Consider the following 19116-nt stretch of genomic DNA (forward strand, 5'->3'; position numbering starts at 1 on the left):
TAGCAAGCTGTAGGGGTTACGGGGGCAGATGCCTGGTGCCTAGGGCTCCCAGGGATTCCAACCTGCCAGTAATGTTGGCCCTGGGCTTTCAGGGGGCCTCTTTTTCTGGAGTGCTCCCAGATGGAACCGTTTGTGTGCCCCACACTCCTCAGAGGAAACTCAGGTCACATGGTAGGGGGACTTGCAGCTTCATAGTTTCAGTACTCTGATGGTTGCAATAGTGCTGATAGTTGCATTGTTGCAATAGTCTGATAGTTGCAATAGTGCAGATAGTCTCAAAAAATTATGATTTTTTAGATTATCCATTTTTTCATTGGTAGACTAAAACAACTTTCTCTTTTCTGCTATTGAGCATATTTCCCTCTTTAGTGGTTATTATCCTCTAAAAATATGGAAACCTGTGTTCAGAGGAGTTCGTTTGGGGTGGAACATAATGGGCGAGTATTGGGCGCAGATCCGGTGCGGAGTAGTTATTATGGACTAACCTGAACCTGATCACAGGCAGGGCTGCCTGATTTGAAAGGTAAGCAAGCATCACTTTCTGATATTTATATCTTGAAAGGATATTGGAATATCTTCAAGTGGAAAAGGGCACATCGGTGTGATTTTGATTTTTTCAATGTAAACTTATTTTTTAGAATAGTTCTGGGCTTGTAGAAAAATTGAAGAGTATGCACATTGTTCTTGCATCCCCTTCCCAACACACACAGTTTCCCCTATTTGCATCTTGCATTGGCGCACTGCGTTTTATAGTTGATGAGCCAATATTGGCATATTCTTGTTAACGAAAGTCCATAGTTGACGCCAGTGTTCACTCTCGGTGTGGCACAGTTCTATGGGTTTTGACAAATGCATAATCGAATCTATCCACTATTACAATATCATACAGAATAGTTTCACTGCCATAAGAATTCTCTATGTGCCATCTATTCATCCCTGCCCATCCCCACCCCGGCAACTGCTGATGTTTTTACTGATGCATAATTTTGCCCTTTCCAGAATGTCACATAGTTGGAATCATATATAGTTTTGTTCAAATTGACTGATTTCACTTTATAATAACGCATTTAAGAATCCTATTTTTTATAAGTGTTTTCTACAAAGCAATAGATTTTTTGTGGAAATAATGCTCTGAAATTTTAAAAGATATCATTCACCTTCCTCAACTTCAGTTTCTTTATTCATAAAATAGGGATCATATATTAATTTCTATCCCAAGATTTTTGAACATTGAAAAGATAATTTACATGTAAAAAAGTCAAATGTTAGACAAATATCATTTTTCCTAAAATATTGTAATGAATGCAAAGATATGAGGGATTTGGGGAGGGGAATTAAAATTAAAATGCAAGCCAATTCCTGACATGAATGAGAAAGGAAAGTATATGAGTTCTATCTGTTTTTGCTTTTGACATTGTTTGATAGTAATTTCTTTAAATTACTTATGTTTCCAAGATACTATCATGATATTTCAATGAGAACACTTTAACTCAGAGAAAGATACATAATCATCTTTGTTTTAGTTTATTTGTTTTATAATAAGCAACTAATATTTTAACTTTTGCTTAGAGCTCCTAAAACATATCGGGCTGAAATTATTTTAAGTAAAAGGATAAAATTGTGCGTGTGAACTGAATGTTTCATTTACACATACCATATCATCTTATCTAAGGGAGAAAATATTTCTCCACAAAACTTTATTTTCTCCCAATGGCTTTCATTTTGAACAAAAGGATTTTACTTTTGATATTTGCAGACTTGTCCAGGGCTGATGATATTTTGTTGATTGTTATATTAGCAGAGGCTGTGTTGTCAGCTCGGTATTATTCAAGAAGTATGAGTGCATATTCAGGTGTCAGAGAAAATCTAAAATCATGGGGAAAAATATATTTATGTCTCATGAAACGACTGCTATTCTTGGATCATTTTGGGGATTTCTAAAATACTTTTTGATAAATGAAAGATTTAAAAGTCTCTTCTCTGAATCATCTTTCTCAACTTTTCTTTGAACTTTATTGTGAGAAAAAATGTAGTATTTTTATTATCTTTTTCTTACTTAAAAATAGAGCTTAGGCTGCCTAAAATTTTAACAACTTTTATATAAATGTATCTTTGTTCTTACGTATCAGAGGGCTAGAGGAAACAAAAGAACTATATAATGTGTACATTTTAGTCTTACCAGACCAGAACAAAGACTATTTTATGTAGTGATGTTTATTTTGAAAATCCATCTGGACAAAACCCTGAACATTAAGGGCATAGTTCAGATATGTGCTGAAATTGCTATGTATGTTGACAGAATTTACCATTAAATGAAAAAATGAGAAATTTTTATTTTAAAACCTTCCCTCTATCATGCCATCAGCACTACAACCCCACAAATAACATGAAATCAGTTGCATTGTGCGAACGTTTGAATTGCCTTGGACTGTAACCCTCCTGTTGTTCCTAGTTTGAGATATTGCATCAAATCCCAAGATTGAATAATCTGATCTGGAAACTCACTGTCCAAGACTTTACGGTTTCTAATTCTGGTGTCTAACAATTCACAAGACATCTATTATTCCAGCATAATTTTTTGCCAAATGAGGAATATAGTCTACGAAGTTTTATTTCTAATTGTCTTTTAGGTATTTATTACTTTAAAAATTTGATAAATATCTGCTTTATAACCAAGCATAAACTTGTTTGCCTAAGCCAAACAATTCAGCTTTCTTCTGTAAAGGTGCCAGGAATTTGCAACCTGCTCTTCCTCCTGCTGTGTGGTAGTCGTGGGCACTCCGATTGTGATCTGCTTCTGTGAAAAGTGTCTTTTAAGGGAGACAGCTCCATTAGCAGTTTCATCAGTCAGCCTAAGAATATCTTATATTCATATTGATACTTTGGTGGTTTTTTTTATTTTCTTATTAGTTCATTCTAGAAATTTAAAAAACAAAAAAAAAACACCATACGAAAAAGAAATTATTCTGTAGTCAATGCTTTGCCGGTCCAGGAGGAAAAGCAGAGAATTCTGGCTGAGAACATCCTGAGGGAGCTGCTGCTGGTTCAGCTCGTTACCATCTGAGCGTGTGTGGGAACTGCCCTTGCTATCTGTTATTGAAGCAGATTGACTAGGTCAATCTCCAGGTTCCTTTCCAAGGAACTTTTTCTGCCTTCTTTTGCCTCCAGTTCCAACTGAGAGACCTGAGAAGCTGACGGTGCCGCACGGTTCAGATCTTTTCCACGTGAAGGCATTCTGGTTCCAGTCGTAGAGAACTCCATAGCAATGCTTAGAGCGCACTCGCTGTGGCCTGGATGACGCTGTAAATGTAGAGTGACTTTCAAGGTAGTTTGTACCCTGGATTTACATCAACTGCTGATATGTGTAGTCCTGGGGCTCTCCAGCCTCCCAGGGAACAGTTCTGTTATTGGTGGCGAATCTATATCCCTATGGTTCTGTAGCAACCTGAATTCCTGCCTCCTCAGAAGACAGAATTTGACTGAGGGCATGAGGCAGAAGGAGAAACCAAAGCAGGCTTTAGAGAAGGAGTGAAAGTTGATGAAAAAGCTTTAGAACCGGAACAAAAGGCAGGAAAGTACACTTGGAAGAGGGCCACGCGGGCGACCTGAAAGCCAAGTGCATGGTTTGACCTTTTGACTTGGGGTTTTACACGTTGGCTGGCTTCCGGGGTCTAGAGCTGCTTCTCCCGACTTGCCCAACTCCTTGGGAAGCTGCTGATCACCAGTTTCAGGTGTTTTCTATCTGTTAGGAGACTGGCTTTCTCTGATGCCGGCTTTGACCAATTATGACTTTAGACAGACAGCTAACAACCACCTGCCCATCACCTGATGGTCACTGGTGTATGTCCGGCAGGAGGAGGCCTCTCCTACCCTGCTCATACCTGAATAGCTACGCACTGTAACAGTTTCAGTGGAACCACTCGAGTTATTGAAATGTGTTCCTGAGCCTAAAACTTAACTCCAGCAATTTTCTTGGCATTCTATGCTACCCCTAAAGGATTTCGTCTTTACCCGCCCCGAGATTATAGTCTCCGGTTGTCCCTTGAGAATGAGTGGGGTTAATTTCTTCAATGAGAAACACATTTTGCAAAACACACAGCTCTTGACAGTTAATGTCCTTCTCTGCTGAAACTTGCTCATCTACTTCCTCAACACAGAATCTGCATTTCTCATCGGCTCCTCTAATTCAGAAAGAAAGTTTATTACTCTGATACTTAATTTTTAAGATCATCTGGTATACTCATCACCCCTCCTTCCTTGTGTACCTTGATTCTAGTCCTCTGCTTATCTCTCCACCTGTATTTATTTATCTTTACATCCTATCCTTCAAATTTAAACTTTAGTTAATCCATATAAAAAAATCTCAAAATACAAATATAGCACATTTACTTGGTTTTAACCAAGTAAAGGCTTAGGCGTCAACCCCAAGGTTATAGGCTACTGGGTTTATTAGATTTTCATATCCCATTAATGTGTACAAAAAGTCCATGAAAATATTTCTGCTAATCCACATAACTGAATCATTTTACCTACTAGAGCTAATTTCTAGCATCAAACAAGCCACTATTTTCATTGATGAAAATCTAATATGTATTATACTAATTAGTAAAGCCTCTGGATTTGATGAGAGATACACGTAGTTGAAAGAACTTATAATAGCCTTCTCTAAAAATCAGACATTCAGAGTAAATGACAGCTGATCACCAGCACTGGGCTATGAATACCTAGAATATAGACTAAGCTAACCTAATGCAAAAGCATGCATTCAAACACCCTGACATGAACACACACTGAATTGTTTTTAATTACAGTCTCATAATACTTCCCTCCAGAATGTGAGATTTTGGGTAGTGAGGACTTGTGTGTTCATCAGTACATCATTACTTCCTATGACTATGTCTAGTACATAGTAGGCACTCACCAAATCTTTCTTGAACATCTTTTTTCAAATACAGTTAATACACCATCAGATCATTGAGGAGGTGCATGAATAGAGATTAAAATCTGGCAAGAGAGGCCCTAAAGGAAGAAGCCCGTGTCCCATCAGCTTCTGAGGACAAGACAGAACACAGAGAAGGACTTTGTCTCAATTAGAGTGACTGCCTTAGAAACCCTGGTGACATGTCCTCACCAGCTTCACCCCTTAATGGTCTTATCTCCAAACTTTATTACAGAAGACTCTGACTAATATCTCAGTTTTCATTCCCATTTTTTGTGGTCAACAACATTCTTCTCTTTAGCGTGATGAACTGCTTCAGAACAGGGATTATGTCTCATCTTCCTAGTTTTAAAAATTCTTAAGCTCAGTAAAAAAGTTTGTACTCAGTATTTATTGTATGAATGTAAATTTTAAAAAAAAGTTTCTAAACATGATTGATCATTTTCCGGTGCATAATTATAATCTAAATTAGTAGATTGAAACTGTATTGATATCAGCATGTCCTCTGAATGTCCCTTTTTGTTGTTATTTGAAAGGATTTTAAAAACATTTTAGGCCGTGCCCGGTGGCTCAAGCCTGTAATCCCAGCACTTTGGGAGGCCGAGACGGGCGGATCACTAGGTCAGGAGATCGAGACCATCCTGGCTAACACGGTGAAACCCCGTCTCTACTAAAAAATACAAAAAACTAGCCGGGCTAGGTGGCGGGTGCCTGTAGTCCCAGCTACTCAGGAGGCTGAGACAGGAGAATGGCCCGAACCCGGGAGGCGGAGCTTGCAGTGAGCTGAGATCGGGCCACTGCACTCCAGCCTGGGCGACAGAGCGAGACTCCGTCTCAAAAAAAAAAAAAAAAAAAAAAAAAAAAAAAAAACATTTTAAACAAAATCTTGAATGAGAGGATTTTTCTAAGTGATTTTTTAATGCAGAATGCAAGACAAAATAAGAAGTTCTGGTTCATTGATAGTTCTGTTAGACTGGTCTCCAACAGAAAAAATAGATACTTATCAGAATTGTTTCTCTGTACTATATGAGAGGAGACATTAATAAAGTGTGTTGCATAAAAGCTGAACAAAAATAAATGGTCTGGTGTCTTCCTTTTCGGAGGCAGAGCTGAGGCATAAAGGACATTATCCACAGTTTGAAAATATCCATAGTTTGAATATAATATGTGCTTTTTTCTTAGTGTGGGCAATATCTGTGCATTTCAGGGAGGAACAAGCTCACGGAGGTGCCGTCAGCACCTATCTCTGCGCACACCCGCCACTCAAGGAGCACATTTAGCCTGCAGCTAACGTCTGCTGTGATGAATTCCCGGCAAGCCTCTCAAAATGGATGTCACTCCAGCCTCTTAAAGGATATTTTTTTTGGAATTGTTTAACCTCCTAAGAAGCAATAGAAGTTCTTAAAAATAACTTTTATGCCAGAAGTTGAATAACTTTGTACAGCTTGTTTTTGTTTTTACCAGAATATGTAGAGAGAACTTAATGAGGTGCCATATGTCAAGTCTGGAGTCAGATTAAAAACAAATAATTAAAATATATCCCTTTTCCATCAAAACAGATTGTGATATGTTGGTGGAAGGAAGCTGAATCTGACATGTCATGTTTTGACAGTTATTTTTTTCAAGAAAAAAAATCAGTCATATTGTTAGAAGTATTGTAGTTGAAAGTTGTATTTTTCTTCCTGTGGCATAAAAAACTGGAATTTAAAACTGTGGAAAGTTTTAAGTCATAATTAATTGAACCTGCCATATCTATTAACCTGCCATCATGAAATAAGGAAGGCACATATTTTGGGACATATGGAAGCAACTGAGGAACATTCGTTTGGCATACAGACATCAAAGAGTAAGAGAACTGTTGCGAGGTTTTATGTGTGTTGAGGGTGTGATGTGTGTATGTGTGTGTTGTGTGTTTGGGCAATTTCATATTTCTCCCTAAATTCAAATTGACTTTAACTATACAACAGATTATTCTTCAATGAGAACATTTTCCAGTATTTTTTTTTTCATGAATGAGAGGCTGATAAGTTCTTGTTGACTTTTTTTTAACATTAAAATACTTTAGGCCAAGTCTTCAGTATGTAAAAGTAAGAATATAACTTGTATAAATAATGAGATTTCTATTCTTACTTCTCAGAATGGCATAGAAATAAAGAATTCATATTGCCACTTTGGTCAGTCCCACATGGGAATATTTGATGGCATCCTCATCACAGGGGACTTAAAACACATAACCTGGCCGTAGAGCAGGAACTTTTCAGACCCCACCTGGATCTAACTAAGCAGTGGGCTGCTCAGCGGAGGAGGTAAAACCCTGGGATCTCTTGTTAAGCCAGTTTCACACAGGGAACTTAAACGAGCTTGGAAGCTCCATGAGGTCACGGGATTAATCAAGATGGTCAAAACTAACAACACTTTCTGGAGATGAAGGTCAGGGATGCTCAGAGTACACTGACCAGCATAGGTGAGATTATCCAAAAGCTGCTTTCTCAACCTGAGAGCCCAGTTCTTTGAGAGTATACTTTCTTTCCGTTGGGTGAAGCTAGGAATGTCACTCAGAAGGCTTTTTGAGCTATTCGTGCTAATTATATCTGTGACAAAGTTGCACCATTCAGGGCTTTGTGCCAGATCTCTGGTTGGGAAACTGTGCGACACTATGGGAGCTTACCCTGCTCTCTAACACAGAAGGACCCCTGGTGGGATTCTGTCCTGAGCGGCCATTCTCTTGAGCAGTGGTCATTTATCTCTGTTCGCCTTCTCTCCCACCTAAGTGCGTGCCACCACCTCATGGAAGATTCGACAGACATGGACACAAGCACCCTGTGGCCCCAGAACTATCTTTTCAGTTGTGAACTAAAGGCCAACAAAGATGATCACTTTAAGGTATATAATGATGAAAATGGACACAAGTTATCTTTTAAAACAGTCAGTTTAGGGGCTGTTGCAAAGGATGAGTTGCACGTTGTTGAAACAGAGGCAATGATTACAAAGGCAGTCCAATTAAAGTAACACTGGCAACTTTGAAGACGTCTGTATGGCCAACGGTTTCCCTTGGGGGTTTTGAAATACCACCACCAGTTGTCTTATGGTTGAAGTGTGGCTCAGGACCAGTGCAGATCCGTGGGCAGCACTTAGTAGCTGTGGAGGAAGAGGCAGAGTCGGGAGATGAAGAGGAGGCAGATGTGAAACTCTTAAGTATATCTGGAAAGCAATCTGCCCCGGGAGGTGGTAGCAGGGTTCCACAGAAAAAGTGAAACTTGCTGCTGATGAAGATGATGATGATGAAGATGATTTTGATGATGAGGAAACTGAAAAGTGCCAGTGAAGAAATCTATACGAGATACTCCAGCCAAAAGTGCACAAAAGTCAAATCAGAATGGAAAAGACTCAAAACCATCAACATCAAATCAAAAGGACAAGAATCCTTCAAAAAACAGGAAAAAAAACTCCTAAAACACCACAAGGACCTACTTCTGTAGAAGACATAAAAGCAAAAATACAAGCAAGTATAGAAAAAGGTGACTCTCTTCCCAAAGTGGAATCCAAGTTCATCAATTATGTGAATAATGGCTTCTGGATGACTGACCAGGAGGCTATTCAAGATCTCTGGTAGTGGAGGAAGTCTCTTTAAGAAAATAGTTTAAACAATTTGTTAAAAATTTTCTGTCTGTCTTCATTTCTGTAAGAGTTGATGTCTGGCTGTCCTTTATATAAGGCAGAGTGACAGCTTTCCCTGCCGTGTTTGATAAACGTTGTCCAGGTTCCATTGCCAAGAATGTGTTGTCCAAAATGCCTGTTTAGTTTTTAAAGACGGAACTCCACCCTTTGCTTGGTTTTAAGTATGTATGGAATGTTATGATAGGACATAGTAGTAGTGGTGGTCAGACATGGAAATGGTGGGGAGACAAAAATATACATGTGAAATAAAACTCAGTATTTTAATAAAGTAAAAAAAATAGAAGGACCATCCCATCTTTTATTTGCTAGAAGTGAGCATCTAAGCATTATCCCGGAGATTCCTTTGTAGGGATTTCCAGAAATCATCTCCTAGCTCAGTGTTGTGAGATCTCTTATCTTAAAGATGCATCCATTGCTGTTCCCTCTGGGGTTTTGTTGTTGAACTGAGGAAGGTCACAGAGACCATGCACTTTTCTCTAGAAGCCCATGTCATAAACCACCAACTGAGGAGTAGCATACAATTTGTAAAGTATTTTGATCTGAAAGTCAGGAAGCTTGGATTTTAATTCCAGCTCTGCCATGGACCAATGTCGTGACCTTTGACACTTAAATAACTTTTACCTCAATTTTTCCCCCTAAAATTGAAGTCGTTGTCATGTTTACCTCATAGGGTTATGGAAATGATAAACTAATGATACCATCGTTACCTTATGCTCACAGCATGACAGCACTGGTGACCCTCAGCAGAGGGGATTGCAGGAGAAACCTAAAGAATTAACTAAAGAATTCTGCTTAAAGGTCAGTACAAGTGTGGAACTATTAGTGTTCAAGCCCCAGCTCTTGCATTTACAATGAGACCTTGACTAAGTTAGTTAACCTCCCTGTGCCTCAGTTTCTTCACCTGTTAAATAAAGTGCTAATTTCATAAGGTTTTCAAATATAAACCATGGTAAGTTCTGAACTTAAGGTTGTGTGCAGATTAAGTGGTCTTATATGTATATTACTGTATCCCCTAATGCTACGGAATGAGGCTTGCAATTGAATGTTTCGAACCCATTTTTCCTCACTATCCATATACATCTTCCCCTGGGGTAGTAGGACATGTCCATGCCATAATTGACTTCTGGCTCTGCAGGTTTGTATCATGTGTTGATGCTATGGGTGGTAGGAGTATTCCTGGAGGCATTCCACACCTGAACATCTACCAACAGCATCACCATGCAAACTACGTAAATATTACCAACTTGAGCCAAACTAACTGTGTCTCCACAGTTGACAATCGACAAATACAATACATAATACAATCATACAGTATTATATTGGAGCTTATGATATATGTAAAGAAGGAAAAGGTACAACAGGCAGGGGAAATCAGGAATCACAGCTGGAATGAAGTGAAGGAGGTGGAGCTGAAAACTGACGCAATATTAAATGCAGGGCTTAGGAGAGGCCTCATTAAGAAAGCCAGATTTGGCCAAGCACAGTGGCTTATGCCTGTAATCCCCACATTTTGGGAAGCTGAGGCAGGCCAATCAGTTGAGCCCAGGAGTTTGAGACCAACTTGGGAAACAGCGAAACCCCATCTCTCCAAAAAATACAAAAATTAGCCAGTCGTGGTGGCACACCTGTCATCCCAGCAACTTGGCTGAAGTGGGAGCATCACCTGAGCCCTGGAGGTAAAGGCTGCAGTGAGCAGAGATAGCACCACTCCCTGCATTCCAGCCTGGGAGACAGAGTGAGACCCTGTCTCAAAAGGAAAAAAAAAAAAAAAGGCAAGATTTGTGTGAAGACTTACTGGTAGTGAGAAAATTAACAAAGCGGATTACCTTAGAAAAGTCACTTCCAAGAAGAGAGGCAAAGAACCCACCAAAACTAATGGCAGACACCCAAAGGGAAGCGTGTCTGCTGTTCACGAACCAGGAATAAGGGTCAATGGGCTTGGAGTGCAGTGAGGGAGCTGGACAGTGACAGGAAGGAGTGTGTAGAAAAGGGGGCCAGGGGAAGGAGAGGTAGAAAAATTATGTAGTGTCTTCTGACCTTACTGATTCTTTTCTCAGATTAAGATGGAACCCATCATATGGTTTTGAGCAGAGTAAAGACACACTTTCATTTAATGTTTAAAGAGGGTTACAGTAGTAGCTGGAGTAAATATACTGGACTATTACAGCCATCTAGGTAAAGAAGATGATGGCCTCAAGCACTATGGACAGATAAGGAGACATGTGAAAAGTAATACGAAGTGGCCAGAGAAGCATTTTGAAGTAGATGCAACAGGATGAGCTGATAGAGGAGACACACAGAGTGAACAAAACAGAAGAGTCAAGGACAAACTTATTAAGATGCTTGGCCAGAGAAATGAAAAGGATCAAGCTGATATCAGCTGAGATGGGGAGGTCTGGGGATGGAGCAGGTTAGCAGGAAAAGATCAGTCTAGTTTAGGACTTGAGTTTCAGCGAGCTGTTAAATAACTAAGCAAAGATGTGAACGGGCATTTGAAAATTAGAGTATGGAATCTGGGAGAGAGGTCTGAGGCTGTGACTTAAATTTGGGAGTGGTTATCATATAAATGTTTAAAATCAAGTAACTATATGAGGTCATCAAGGAAATGAGTACTACATAAATAAAGACCAAACATACACCTTTCCATTACAAGGCTTCTAAACAGAACTAAATCTGTGAGAGATGTTAAATATCAGTCTTCAATTTATCATCCAAAAGTCAGCCCATATCTTTGTCAACCTATAATTGCCAAACGCCATGCAAGTGATAGGAAAGCTTTTTAACTGAATTTATTCTACAGAATTACTTTCATAGACCATGATTCAAAAGTACGCATTGACTGTCTCCAGGAGTGATATAAGCAGTAGTGTTATGGGGAAAACCTCTGTATGATTTTGCAAACTTGCTTCTGGGAATTGTGTCTATTTTTCACTCATCTCCACAAGAGACCGTGGTTTAGTACTTTCTTTCTGGATCCCCAGAAAGACAGGTAAGTCTTGTCTTTCCAAAGACCTGATAGTTTTGGTTTTGATGCAATAATGAGAAATACATATTTTTTGAGTTTCCTTTCTGTGGCTACTGTTGAATGAATGTGGGAGAGTGGTTAAATGTCAACAATTTGGAGGTCGGCCATCTGGTTTCTTGTCTCCGTCTATCAGTAACTCACTATGGCACATCAGGAGATTACTCAACTTGCCTTTTCTTTAGTTTTCTCATTTGTAAAATGAGGACAATAGCATTAGCTACTAGGTCTGGGAAAGGATAACGTTAACTGATTTATCCAAGGCATTTATGATACTTATTTAACATATATTAGGTCTAGGCCCTACATAAATTTTAGCTATAATTATTGGTAGTACTACTATTAATAGGTAATATTTACGGAGATTTGACTATGTTCCAGGCATTATTTTAAGCAGTTTACAGAGATGATCTCATTTAGCCTCTACTTTATAAACTGCACATTCTTATTGTTGCTACTCTATGAATGGTGTACACAGAGAAGGGGAAATCATCACTTTCTAGAAGTAGCCTGAACTTCCCATTACACATTCTCTCTTTCCCTATTTATTTGACATTTGTTGTTTATTATTCATCAGTTGTTCAGTCTTATTAATAAAAACAATGTCAACCTGCCTTCAAAGGTGAGGGTAAAAAAATATAAACTGTTTTAAAGCTCCAAAAGTTTTCCAAATTATGTATCACTGCTCTTTAGAACATTACATGTTTTGTACTACATCACTGAAAGACAATGTACTAGAACATGAGAAGCAACACATTGAGCATCAGGACATGTGTGCTCCACTGGCAATTTTGGCACTAATTCCTAGGTAATTTACTTCTAGACATTTAAACCCTCTAGATTGCTGCTACTCCAACTGCCAGTCTGTCAGACATAAGGATCGAGTGCAGTGTACTCAAGGAAATCAACACACTGCTTCCTCCACCAAAGCGTTGTTCTCCGGAAAAACTGTGAGCTGAAAGAAACACGCACTTAGGAATGTGATAGACTTACACGTGGCTGGCTGACTGATCTCTCGGCAGAGGGACGATCGTGGTTGCGGGATGCCATAGCAGCAGTCTGTCTTGTGGACTACGGTTCTAGGAACACCGCTCTAGACCTTACAGTCGTCATCTGTAGAAGGAAAGGGAGGGCTCTTTTGCTGGTGGACTTAATGATTTATATTTGTCACAATCTGTGTAAAACCTTGATTGGCATTGTAATACCAAGAGAAAAGCCAAGCCAACTGGAAGTCACAGACTTTGCCTTGACTACCTCAGTATGAGAAAACTGATACCTGCATTATCAATTGTCCTCCAGCATCAAAGCCACTGTTTGCACCCACTGCTCAGTTCTTACCCTAAGAGAAAGATCCTTTCATGGGGGAGATGAACAGCTGTACAGTTACTCAGACTTTATGGTCACCAGCTGAGTATTGCTAAAGGACGGTCTCTCTTACTCTGCGTAGTCCTGCACGTGCCATTGGTACTTAGTCTTACTTACAAGACATTTGTTTTACTTTTCTCCTCCTTTAAAAAGAAACTCGTTCAAGTGGTCACTTATATACAGCAGCTGGAAGTGTTTAGGAAGGAGTACGGGGGTTCACAGGGAAGGAGGAGGCACACCTGTCTTTCTGAAGCTGTTTGGACTGAATCACACCAGCTCCTCTGGTCGGCAAATGCTGTACCAAGCCTGCCCTACAAGCTTTTAGAGCCAACATTTTAAAATCAAGACCCACTGTATGGTAAAGGCCAACCAATACACTGGAAAACAGATAATCCAGCAGTTCTGATCTCCAGCTGCCACCTCAGGCTGTGCACAACATGGAGAGCCTCCAGGGCCCCAGGCTCTCCACCAGCCCAGGAGGAGCTGCAGCTGCAGTGGTTTGGGTCAGATTCTGTTGTACGGCTTGAGAGAAACGGAAGAAAATTAGAAGGAGAACTAACATAAATTGCAACAGAGGTGGTAAACTCATTTGATATATATTCATTTAAACCAAAGGTGCAGCACATTCGCATAGTTAGAGAATAAATGTGGATATTTATTACAAAAGTGGGCATCTAAATTCCATGCACAAGGCAAGCAGGCAGGACCTGTATTGCTAGCATCTTGTCATTGTGGACTTTTTCTCAGAACAATTAATTTTCCTTGCCGCTCTGTTTTATCTGACTAATGTGCTTGCTCAGGCTCTGTCCCCATGAGTATGTGCTGTCCCACTACAGTCCCTATAAGATAAACTCCCCTCACGCCTGTAATCCCAGCACTTTGGGAGGCCGAGGCAGGAAGATCACTAGGTCAGGAGATCAAGACCATCCTGGCTAAATCCTGTCTCTACTAAAGATACAAAAATTAGTTGGGCGTGGTGGTGGGTGCCTGTAATCCCAGCTACTTGGGAGGCTGAGGCAGGAGAATCACTTGAACCCAGGAGGTGGAGGTTGCAGTGAGTCGAGATTGCACCACTGCACTGCATCTGGGCAACAGAGCGAAACTCCATTTCAAACAATGGAAAAAAAAAGATAAACTCCCACTTAGGTGTGTCTTTATAACTTAGGGGAGAAGAATCAACATTTATTGGGCACTTGCTTTCTGCCTGGTTTTGTACGGGATCCTTTTGAAACGTGAATTCCTCTAAAGCTGGCAGCAACCTTCGAGAGAGCTCAAATTATTTTCATTTCATATCTGCTCTACTTTATTTAGAAGATAACTACCAATATACAGTTTTAGAAGTGTAACCAACTCTTGATATTTTCTACCGGATGTTGGCCATTGCGCCAGTTGATTTCTATTTCAGGAATACATATTCACCCATACGTAAGCCTTCATCGTCACAATGAATCCAATTGGTGTGTCTCATTTCTTATTGTTGCCTAAAACACAACCAATAGCCATGGCTTATGACAAGCTATGTTGCCTTGAATATTAACTTCCCCTGCATAATTTTTTTACTTAAGGGTCATTAGCAGCAGCTGCTGGGAAATAATACCTGCCAATGTCTACTTAGCACAGAAACCGAAACATTAGGTCTGTGATTTATCCAAAGTTAACACACATACCATGGATGGTTGTACCGACGGACGACATCCTGACACAGGGCCTGAGGAAACTGATGTTTATAGCCAAGGCTGTGTCCCAGGGAGACCCGCATAATTGGTTTCTAAAATATCCATACTGCAGGATGAGAGTTACCAGGGAAATCTAATCCTTTTTCCACCTCCCCTGCAACCTGGGAAGATTAACAAGGAAGTGGAGCTGAGGAGAAATCCTGGGGCACCTGTTGCCTCTGAGTGGCACAGGAAAGGGCCAGCTAATTGAGTTTGAGGTCTAATTACGCTCAGGCTCTAGGGCTTTCAGCTGTTGTTAGTTTGGATGCCAATTAAGATCTTATTTCCTCCTTCATAGGAGAAGTCTTTTGAGGAAAGGGCGGTTTTATTTCTTTTCAAGGTGGCATGTCTCCCTTATTGACCCTTTGTTTTATTGTGAGCCACTTAATACAGTGTTGGCTGAAAGGGAATTAGGCTCAATCCTACACGTAAGTAAAATAAAACAATATTCCTTCTGTAGAGCTGCAATCTACCTGTGAGACCTAAAACCAGACGACACAAATGTGAAGTGAAATGAGAATAAAACCAGCCAGCTCACATTCACATCATATTTTATTGTTTCCAGAGAAAATGTAGGATGACTACTAACCCTAGAGAACATAAAATAAGAGAAGACTCTGTGGAGGTTTGCGGTTTTGTTCTGTTTTGCTTTATTGCTTGTTTGTCCAATAATGTGTTTGAGAGGAGTTAGGGATAGTGGCTGCAATGGTTAGTTAGGCTCTATCTAAACATCAATTTTTGACAATATGGGGGAAAGAAAACATTTTCTGAAAGTAGGAACAGCTCACTGTCACTAATGAGAGCAGTATATAATACTTCAATAAAGCCACTACATTTTTTATGAAGGTAATAGTCTACCTTTGAATTCTTTTATGTTAAAGATATTTTTACTGAACTTCGTTTTTTAAATGCATTTGGCTAATGTTATATTTTCTGGTCCAATCTGGATGGTTCTTGTTTTCTTTCATTATAATGAGAGTTTCAGTCTTCTTACTGTGTGCACATATTCTGATCCTGGGTTCACACTCTCAGCAGAAAAATTTCAGGCCCCATTGCTGCCTTACCCAGAAAAGAGAAACTCTTGTTCCCTCAGGATTACTAGGGAGAAAACGTAAGACATTCTCAACACTGTAACTCAGCTTCCCGGAAACTGAAGCAACTTACTTGATAGGCAGGACTAGACCCTGGGTGGGTCTAGTCATGTTATTTAAACCAACGTGAGACACACTTTTGCCCCCTCCACGGGATCTATTTGCCCGCAAAGCTATTTTCTTGTCTCTGCCTCCACTTTCCTCCATTCTTTCTGCCAACCTGGAGGGGCCCCACTCCCTTGTGGAGCCACCTTCTCTGTGGCTGGGATGTCTAGATTCCAATCAGAAAAATAAAAGACACCCTAATTTAACAGGGACTTTAATAAAAAGAATGCATTACACAAATGTCAGAAGACAAAGATGCCAAATAGAACTGATAATGCAACAGTCAGAAAACATTATTAATATAATGTTCCCGTCCCGGCTGAAAGGATAAAAGAAGTATGCTGGAACCTGAGGGCAGCTACAACTGTGATAAGCCTGTCTGGCTTGGCAGACAAGACACAGCCCCTACCAGAGATGTCTCTGAGACAAAGACAGAGTAAAACACCCTCAGGTCTTTCCTTCTACGCGCTAATCTTTGAGCCTTCCTGACCAAAGCAGTCAGCATCAGATGAAAGGGAATACAGAAGGGCCTGGAAAATCAGAAGTATTCCTTGAGATTTAGAAGAAATCAGAAATATTCAGAAGAAATTCAGTTATGCAAAGTTAAATGTTTAAATACCCTCCATCGACTCTGCTAAAATGGTATTTCCTGCCAGTGGTCACTGATAAATGTTTTATTGTTTGTTACATGTTGTCTGACAATGTTTTTTAAAACTATTTCCATAATTCTACATTTTTTGTCTCTCTTCGAACTTTCAGTTATCTCTATGTATTTTCACTAGGCTATACAAAGATTTTAGCAGAAATATTAATTTCTAGATTGGGTCTTAGAAGAAAAAAAAACTAGACTCTTCAATTGGAGAGAAATAAGCAAATTTCCTATTCAGTAAGGATAAAAATTAAATTGTTAACCAGTATTGGTAAGACTACTGCTTATTCTTATCCCATTCCTGCACTCATTTTCTAAGATATAAACTCTGAGATTAAGTAGCTTGCCTATCCTACATTTTAGAACTAAATCGGACTAAAAGCACACAAATATCCCACAGCAACTTAAGTAAGCAAAGGCTCCATATATTTCATGCAATAAGGAAAGGCTATGACATACCCCAAGGACCTGCACAATGGCTCCGCAAGCTCACCAAAGACCCATTTCCCTCCTATGTTTTTGACTTTTCTATATTGTTGCTGCAAAATGGCTGCTGTACCTGTATACATTGTATCCATATTGTAAGCAGAAAGAAGGTGGAAGGGCATAGGAAAAAAGAAAATTGCATCTATTCCTTTTCAAAGGCTCTTCGGAAGGATTCATTTACATATATCCTTGGGAAGACCAGACTAGAGTGCATGACTGTGACAAGGAAAATTAACAGTTTTGACTGAGCACTTTTCTACCTTGCTCAAAGCAATTTCCACTAGCTGGTAATAAAGGGGATTGAGATCATTTGGACAAGTGTCGGTATCCAATACAGTCCACTCCTTGGTCTATCCAACATCCATACCTGCACTCTTCCCATCCTCACACATCATCAAAATACACTTCCTAACTCCCCTAGGGAAATGACCACAAAGTCTCACCCACCCCAAAGTTTAGCGTTTCTGCAAATTATACGGTCCTCTGCCTAAGGTGAGATGTGTCTCTTAACCATCTGATAATGAATTGGCACAAGATACCCATCATACAAAAATGGAGAAGAAACAAGATAATCTCCTGGACTGGATGGGTAGAAAGGGCAACACAGCAGTCCCTGGAACATAGCACAAGTCAAGACCATCTGAAAAGGAATGGTAAGCGCCTTGCCCTAACAGAGGTGCGTCTCTTGATCTTATCTATGGGACATTTTTCTCCTTTGTTGCTCTTCACGTCCCAACAGCACTGCCTTCTGGGTTGCCCACATTAATTTCTCCATGAACAGAGTGGGGTGGGCCCTAGGGAAAATATCCTCCCTGGAAGATGTACCATTTTGCAGCCCACTTCTATGGTACAAATTTAGGGCATTATGGGATTTCTTAGCTGATGACGAAAAAAGGTTGTTGATACTCTGTTTGGAGTTCGCAATGCACTTTTCTCAAACAACACAGAATTCTTGTCTATCTACCTCCTACATGGGGTAACTGTAGCCAAAGTTGTCGTCTAGGCATATTCATCAGACCATTATACTTTTTAATCTCAGCAGCAGTTCTCTGTGGTCTATCCTTGTCCCTCCCTTAAATTATGGGCTGTGATCTGAGGCAATTCAAAACAATAGTCTCTAGAGAAATAACAACATCCTTGATCACGACCTGGTGGAAAATTTTCTCTCTTTGTCTTGCAGATTCTAATTGAGAAGTGTTTGAAAAAGGCCTAAGACCCCAAAATTATCTTGCTTTTCAGCTGCAGCATATGCAAATTTCAGTTTAGGATATAAAAACTGGTTTTTTAAATCATGTAGTCTGGATTTAGAAACTCGTGCTAGGTAATAGTTTAACTAGATTTGACAGTCTGATTTAGGCTTGATAGATAAGACATATTTTAAAATGTGTGAATTTAAAAATGAGTGGGAAAAAGTGAAGCCCAAAACTGGTGCATTTTCTTCGTAATTGGATTATATAGCAGTCACAGGATGCAAACCTATTATTTATCTGTTTCTTCAATTCCTAATTTAATGTCTATAAGTATCTGAATTTAAGAAACATAAATTCTAAAGATCTAATTAATAACACAAAGGCTAAAGTTAATAGAATTGTATTAGGGATTTTTGCAAATAGGTTGTTTTCACAAAAAGTAACTGAGGTGATAGATATATTAATCTGCTTCACTACTATTACTGTTTTACTAATGTATCCCAAAATGTCATACTGCAAACCTCAAATATATGCAATAAAGTGTATTAAAATTTGTAAAACAAACGCACAGAAAATCAGTCACAGTCAACACAGATTTTGGACTACTGGTAGAGAATAACCCTTGCAGGAAACTCTCCCTGTCTCTAAAGGCTGATAGTGCTACACCAAGTTCATGCTTCTTCACTGGGAGGATTTTACCGACGGTGGCATGAAGCAGCCAACACAGCCATACCTGCTGCATTTTTCCTACCAGTTATCCTCACTCTGTAGTTACAGTTGGTGCTTGGTTGTATGTGCCCAAATACCACAAACGACACTTTCCAAAAATGGTTTTATTGACCAAAATTTATTTCAGGTTTCTAAGGTGGGATGGTT

At 39.6% G+C, this 19116-nt stretch overlaps 1 pseudogene; it reads left to right on the plus strand.

Annotated features, from left to right (window-relative positions):
• Positions 1-7726: 7726 nt before the first annotated feature.
• Positions 7727-8570, plus strand: LOC126933870 (nucleophosmin-like; annotated as a pseudogene).
• The last annotated feature ends 10546 nt before the right edge of the window (positions 8571-19116 follow it).

The sequence above is a fragment of the Macaca thibetana genome, chromosome 13, assembly GCF_024542745.1.
Source record: "Macaca thibetana thibetana isolate TM-01 chromosome 13, ASM2454274v1, whole genome shotgun sequence".
NCBI lineage: Eukaryota > Metazoa > Chordata > Mammalia > Primates > Cercopithecidae > Macaca > Macaca thibetana.